The sequence below is a fragment of the Psammomys obesus genome, unplaced genomic scaffold (assembly GCF_907164565.1).
Source record: "Psammomys obesus unplaced genomic scaffold, mPsaObe1.curated_primary_1811, whole genome shotgun sequence".
In the NCBI taxonomy this organism is placed as follows: domain Eukaryota; kingdom Metazoa; phylum Chordata; class Mammalia; order Rodentia; family Muridae; genus Psammomys; species Psammomys obesus.
The window spans coordinates 21,991,775-21,999,781 of NW_026585894.1; the positions used below are offsets into that span (position 1 = coordinate 21,991,775).

The 8,007-nt window shown below is 37.2% G+C and overlaps 1 non-coding gene across 1 annotated transcript; it reads left to right on the top strand.

Annotated features, from left to right (window-relative positions):
* Window positions 1-4,147: 4,147 nt before the first annotated feature.
* LOC129671037 (U6 spliceosomal RNA) lies at window positions 4,148-4,252 on the top strand. Its single transcript, XR_008719291.1, has one exon. It is a non-coding gene; the product is annotated as a U6 spliceosomal RNA (small nuclear RNA).
* The last annotated feature ends 3,755 nt before the right edge of the window (window positions 4,253-8,007 follow it).

Consider the following 8,007-nt stretch of genomic DNA (forward strand, 5'->3'; position numbering starts at 1 on the left):
TTCTTTCCAAACTATTCTACAAAATAGAAACAGAAGGAACATTACCAAACTAATTCAATGAAGCCACAGTCACCTTGATACCTAAACCACACAAAGACCCAATGGAGGAATGGATACAGAAATCGTTGAATTTTTACACAATGGAATACTACTAAGAAATCAAAAATGAGGAAATCATGGAATTTGCAGGCAAATGGTGGCATCTAGAAAAGATCATTCTGAGTGAGGTATCCCAGAAGGAGAAAGACACACATGGTATATACTCACTCATATAGTCCTATAAGATATGATAAACATAATGAAATCTATACACCTAAAGAAGATATACAAGAAAGAGGACCGAGGGTAAGATGATCAATCCTCACGTAAAAAGATAAATTGGAGTTGCATTGGACATAGGAGAAAACAAGTAACTGGACAGGAGCCTAAGGCAGAGGGCCCCTGAAAGACTCTACCTACCAGTGTATCAAAGCAGATACTAAGACTCATAACCAAATCTTCGGCAGAGTGCAGGGAATCATATGAATGAAAGGAGGGTTAGTATGACATGGAAAGGATAGGAGCTCCCAAGGACCAAACATATCTGGGCACAGGGGTCTTTTCTGAGTCTGACACTCCACCAAGAACCATGTATGGATATAACCTAGAACCTCTGCTCGGATGTAGCCTGTGGTAGCTCAGTAACCAATTGTTTTCCCACAGTAAGGGGAACAGGGACTATTTCTGACAGGAACTCAATGGCAGTCTCTTTGACCTCCCCACCCCCCAAGGGAGGAGCAGTCCTGCTAGGCCACAGAGTAGGACTTTGCATTCAGTCCTGAAGATACCTGATAAAACAGGATCAGATGAAAGGGGAGGAGGTCCTCACCAATCAGTTGATTGGAAAGGGGCAGGGAGGAGATGAGGTAGGGACGGAGGGTTTTGGAATGAATGAGGGAGACAGATACAGCTGGGACACAGAGTTAATAATATGTAACTAATAATAAAGAAAAAAGAAGTTAAACAGCAACAAATCAAGTAATCCAATTAAAAATGGGGAACAGAGCTAAACAGAGAATTATCAATAGAGGAACTTCGGATGTCAGAGGAACACTTAAAGATATGCTCATGATAACATCTTTAGTTATCATGAAAATGCAAATCAAAATGACCCTGAGATTTCACCTTACACCCATAATAATGGGTAAGCTAAAAAACTCCAATGACAACACATGCTGTAGAGGATGTGGAGAAAAAAGAATCCTACTCCATTGCTGGTGAGAATGTACAACCACATTGGAAATCAATCTGGCACTTTCTCAGATAATTAGGAATAGTGCTACCTCAAGGTCCAGCTATACCACTCCTAGGCATATATCCAAAGGATGTTCAAGTGTACAACAAGGACGTTTGTTCAATCATGTTTATAGCAGCTTTATTTGTAATAGACAGAAGCTGAAAACAACCCAGATGTCCCTCAGTTGAGGAATGGATACAGAAAGTGTGGTACATTTACACAATGGAATACTACTCAGCAATTAAAAAACAAAGAAATAATGAAATTTGTAGGTAAATGGTGGGAACTAAAAATGATCATCCTGAGTGAGGTATCCCAGACACAGAAAGACTCATATGGTATATACTCACTTATAGGCATATATTAAACATATTATAATCATACTAAAACCTGTACACCTAAATAAGCTAATCAAGAAGGAGGACCCTGGGTAAGATGCTCAATCTTCATTCAGAAATGCAAATGAGATAGACATTGGAAGGGAGAGAAAACATGGAACAGGACAGGAGCCTATCACAGACAGCCTCTGAAAGACTCTACTCAGCAGGGTAATAAAACATATGCTGAGATTCATAGCCAAACATTTTGCAGAGTGCAGGGTATCTTATGAAAGAAGGGAGAGATAGAAATACCTGGAGTGAACAGGAGCTCCACAAGGAGAGCAAGAGAACAAAAAAATCTGGGCCCAGATGTCTTTTCTGAGAGTGATACTCCAAACAAAGACCATGCATGGAGATATCTCAGAACCCCCGCACATAAGTGGACCAAGGCAGCTCAGTGTCCAAGAGGGTTTCCCAATAATCAGAACAGGGACCTTCTCTGACATAAACTCATGGATTGGCCCTTTGATCACCTCCACCTGAGGGGGAAGTATTCTTACCAGGCCACAGAGGAAAATAAAGAAGCCAGTCATGATGAGACCTGATATACTAGGGTCAGATGGAAGGGGAAGAGGACCTCCCCTATCATTGGATGGGGAAGGGGCATAGGAGAAGAGGAGGGAGGGAGAGTTGGATTGGGAAGGGATGGTGGAGGGGGCTATAGCTGGGATACAAAGTGAATAAACTGTAATTAATAGAAATAAAAATAAATTAAAAATAAAAACAAATAAACAAAAGGAGAAAGTATATTTTATTAGATATTAGGATGGCTACTCCAGCTTGCTTCTTGGGTCTGTTTGCTTGGAAAAGCTTTTTCCAGCCCTTTACTCTGAGGTAGTGACTATCTTGGTTGCACAGGTGTGTTTCTTGAATGCAGAAGAATGTTAGATCTTGTTTCTGCAACCATTCTGTTACTCTGTGTCTTTTTATTGGAGACTTGAGACCATTGATATTAATAGATATTAATGACCAATGATTGTTAGTTCCTTTTATTGTGAAGTTGGTGGTGACTATGTTTGTGCTTGTTTTCTTTTGCATTTTTGTTTTAATGGTGTCTTTATTCTGTGTTTTCTTGGGTGTAAGTGATCTCGTTGGATTGGAGTTTTCAAACCTTCTAGTATCTTCTCTAGGGCTGGATTGCTGAGTAAATACTGTTTAAATTTATTTATGTCATGGAATATTTTGTTTTCTCCATCAGTGTTGATTGAAAGTTTTGCTGGGTATAGTAGTCTGGGTTGACATCTGTGATCTTTTAGTGTCTGCATAATATCTGCCCAGGAACTTCTGGTTTCATAGTTTCCATTGAGAAATCTGGTGTGATTCTGGTAAGTCTACCTTTATATGTTACTTGGCCTTTTTCTCTTGCCACTTTTAATATTTTTTTCTGTTTTGTAGAATTATTGTTTTGATTATCATGTGGTAGGAGGATTTTCTTTTCTGTTCTAATCGATTTTGTGTTCTGTAGGTCTCTTGTATGTTTAAGGGCATCTCTTTCTTTAGGTTGGAGAAATTTTCCGCTATTATTCTTTTTATTTTATTTTTTTCTGCTATGATTTTCTCAAAAATATTTTCTGGGCTTTGGACGCTGGAATCTTCTTTTTCGTCTATTCCTATTATTCTTAGGTTTTGTCTTTTCATGGTGTCCTTGATTTCTTGGATGTTTTGTGTTTGGAAATTTTCCGATTTTATTTTTTCTTTGAGAGATGTATCAATTTCTGCAATTTTATCTTCAGCGCCTGAGATTCTCTCTTCTTTCTCTTGTATTCTGTTGGTAATGCTTACCTTTGTGGCTCCTGACCTCTTCTCTAAGTTCTTCCTGAATGATGGTCATTCTTTAAATTTCTTTGTTCAGAGGAAAATACCTCCAATAAATTATTTGAAAAAATATTAGATATTATTTTCAGAAAACCTGAAGTGAAACATTCTCACATATATACAGCCTTCTGCCATTCCCTAAGAAAGTATAAATAACATCTAATACAGGAAGCTAACTCTTACTTCTTAATGTCTGGGTGATGCATGGATGTCTTTACAGCAGAACCATCCCTTTTATCTGGGTCCAGAAAGCAAAGAAGAAAACAAATTTATGTTACCTTTCTCTCCATCACATACTTAACTTGATTGTGGCAGTAAACATTGTCCTTATTTTGAAAAGAAAAGGACACTACAGTCATTATATACAGTGCTTCAAAAATCCTACCCTGCAGATAAATGGAGGCACTTTTTTTGTAAGCAAAGAAAATCCTGAATCAGCCACTAACATCACGAGAAAACCTATTACCCATTGATCCTTATGGTCCTAGAACCTTCTTTGCAGAGTTCTTCTTTTTCTATTTTATACTTTATCATATCTAAATTAGTTATTAAAGGACATATCTTTCATCTATATAGTTTTTTCTGCTTTGGCAACTGTATAATCAAAATTAGTGTTAAATATGTATATACATACACATACACATGCATACTTAAAAGACAAAAATTACACAGTTGTGTGCTTGCTGTGGCAGCACATGTACTAAAAAGGAAAATACATAGAAGATTAGCATGGCCCCTGTGCAAGAATGACATGCAAATTCGTGATGTGTTCCATAGGTTTTACATATAATGGCAAACCCATCAGAATCACACCTGACTTGTCAACAGAGACTATGAAAGCCAGGAGGGCCTGGACTGATGTCATATCATGCAGACCTTAAGAGAACACAGATGTCAGCCTAGGCACCTATACCCAGCAAAACTCTCAGTTTTCATAGACAGAGAAAACAAGATATTCAATGACAAAAACAAATTTCAAGAATACCTACACACAAAACCAGTGTTACAGAAGATACTAAAAGGAAAATACAACCCAAGAAAACTAACTACTTTCAAGAAAACACAGGAAATAAATAACCTCACTACAGCAAAACAAAAAGTAACCAAGCACACAAACAAACTACCAGAGCCAATATCAAAATCAAAGGATCTAACAGCCAGTGGTCTTTAATCTCTCTCAACATCAATGGACTCAATTCTCCAATAAAAAGACAGAGACTAACAGAATGGATGTGTAAACAAGACCCAAAACCTGTTGCATACAAGAAACACACCTAAGTCACAAACATAGATATTACCTGAACCTAAAAGGCTAGAAGATGGTTTTCCAAGCAAATGGACACAAGAAGCAAACAGGAGAAGCCATTCTAATATCTGATAAAATAGACTTTGAACTAAAGTTAATCAAAAGGGATGGAGAAGGACAATTCATACTCATCAACGGAAAATTCCACCAAGAAGAGATCACAATTCTGAACATCTATGCCCCAAATACGAGAGTACCCACATTTGTAAAAGAAACATTAATAAAACTTAAACCACACCATAGGTCCCCACACATTTATAGTGGGAGATTTCAACACCCCACTGTTTACAAAGGACAGGTCAACAAAACAGAAATTATACAAAGATACAATAACTCTAACAGAGGTCATGAATCAAATTGGCCTAACACACATCTACAGAACCTTTTACCCAAACACAAAAAAATTTACCTTCTTCTCAGCACCTCATGGAACCTTCTCCAAAACAGATCATATACTTGGTCAAAAAGCAAACCTCAACAGATACAAGAAGATTGAAATAATCCCTTGTATCCTATCTGACCACCGTAAACTAAAGCTGGACCTCAGCAACAGAAAGAGCAAAAAGCCTACACACATATGGAAACTGTACAACTTGCTTCTAAATGACAGCTGGGTCAGAGAAGAAATAAAGAAAGAAATTAAAGACTTCCTAGAAATCAAAGAACAGGAAGGCACAACATACTCAAACTTATGTGTCACAATGAAAGCAGTGCTAAGAAGAAAGTTCATAGCTCTATGTGCCTTCAAGAAAAAAATTTAAAACATCTCATTCAAGCAACTTAATGGCTCACATAAAAGCCCTAGAAAAAAGGAAACAGACACACCAAAGAGGAGTACACAGATGGAAATAATCAAACTCAGGGATGCAATCAACAAATTAGAAACAAATAAAACAATTCAAAGAATCAAAGAAACCAGGAGCTGGTTCTTTGAGAAAATCAATAAGATAGACAAACCCTTTGCCAAACTAACGAAAAGGTAAAGAGACACCATCCAAATCAACAAAATCAGAAAAGAGAAGAGGAACATAACGACAGACACTGAAGAAATCCAAATAATCATTAGGCCTTACTTCAAAAGCCTATATTAACACAAAATTTGAAAATCTAAATAAAATGGACAATTTTCTTGATTGATTCGGCTTACCAAAGTTGAATCAAGAACAGGTAAATCAGTTAAATAGTCCTACATCCCCTAAGGAAATAGAAGTTGTCATCAAAAGTCTCCCATCCAAAAAAAAAAAAAAAAAAAAAAAAAAATCCCAGGGCCACATGATTTCAGCTCAGAATTCTACCAGACCTTCAAAGAAGAGCAAACACGAATACTCTTCAAACTATTCCACAAAATAGAAACAGAAAGAACATTACCAAACTCATTGTATGAAGCCACAGTCACCTTGGTACTGAAACCTCACAAAGACCCAACAAAGAAAGAGAATTTCAGGCCAATCTCCCTTATGAACATTGATGCAAAAATACTCAACAAAATACTTGCAAACCGAATACAAGAACACATCAAAGATATCATCCACTACAACCAAGTAGGCTTCATCCCAGGCATGCAGGGGTGGTTCAATATACAGAAATCAATCAGTGTGATCCACCATATAAACAAAAGGAAGGAGAAAAACCACATGATCATCTCCTTAGATGCTGAAAAAGCATTTGACAAAATCCAACATCCATTCATGTTTAAAGTATTGGAGACATCAGGGATACAAGGCACATACCTAAACATGATAAAGGCAATGTACAGCAAGTCTATAGCCAACATCAAACTAAACGGAGACAATCTTAAATCAGTCCCACTGAAATCAGGGACAAGGCAAGGCTGCCCATTCTCTCCATATCTCTTCAACATAGTTCTAGAAGTCCTTGCTAGAGCAAAAAGACAATTGAAGGTGATCAAAGGAGATTCAGTTTGGAAAGGAAGAAGTCAAAGTATCACTATTTGCAGATGATATGATACTATACCTGAGTGACCCCATAAATTCTACCAGGGAACTCCTACAGCTGATAAACACCTTCAGCAAAGTGGCTGAATACAAAATTAACTTAAAAAATCAGTAGCTTCCCTGTATACAAAAGACGAAAGGGCTGAGAAAGAAATTAGGGAAACAAAACCCTTCACAATAGCCACAGAAGACATAAAGTACCTTGGTGTGACCCTAATCAAGCAAGTCAAAGATTTGTATGAAAAAAATTTCAAGTCTCTGAAGGAAGAATTAGAAGAAGATATCAGAAGATGAAAAGATCTCCCATGCTCATGGATTGGCAGGATTAACATAGTAAAAATGGACATCTTACCAAAAGCAATCTACAGATTCAATGCAATTCCCATCAAATTACCAACACAATTCTTTACAGACCTGGAAAGAAAAATTCTCAACTTCATATGGAATAACAAAAACCCAGAATTGCTAAAACATTCCTCTACAATAAACGATCTTCTGGAGGTATCTCCATCCCTGATCATAAGTTGTACTATAGAGCAACAGTTATAAAAACTGCATGGTACTGGCATAGAAACAGAATGGTGGATCAATGGAACCGAAGAGAAGACCCAGAAATAAACACACACACATTTATGGACACCTGATTTTTTACAAAGATGCCAAAACCATACAATGGAAAAAAAAATAGCATCTTCAACAAATGGTGCTAGTCTAACTGGATGTCTACATGTAGAAAAATGCAAATAGATTCATACTTACCACCCTGCACAAAACTAAAATCCAAGTAGATCAAAGACTTCAACGTAAAACCAGACACATTAAATCATTTAGAAGAAAAAGTGTGGAATACCCTTGAACTCACTGGCACAGGAGACAACTTCCTGAACAGAACACCAACAGGACAGGTTCTCAGAGCAACAATCAGTAAATTGGACCTTATGAAATTGAAAACTTCTGTAAAGCAAAGGACACTGTAGTCAGAACAAAATGACTGCCTACAGACTGGGAAAGAATCTTCACCATCCCTCTATCTGACAAAGGGCTAATATCCAGTATATATAAAAAACTAAAGAAGATGAAAAGCAGCAAACCAAGTAATCTAATTAAAAAATGGGGAACAGTGCTAAACAGAGAATTCTCTGTAGAGGAATATTGAATGGCAGAGAAACACTTAAAAAATGTTCATCGTCATTTGCCATCAGGGAAATGCAAATCAAAACGACCCTGAGATTTCACCTTACACCCATCAGAATGGCCACATCAAAAACTCAAGTG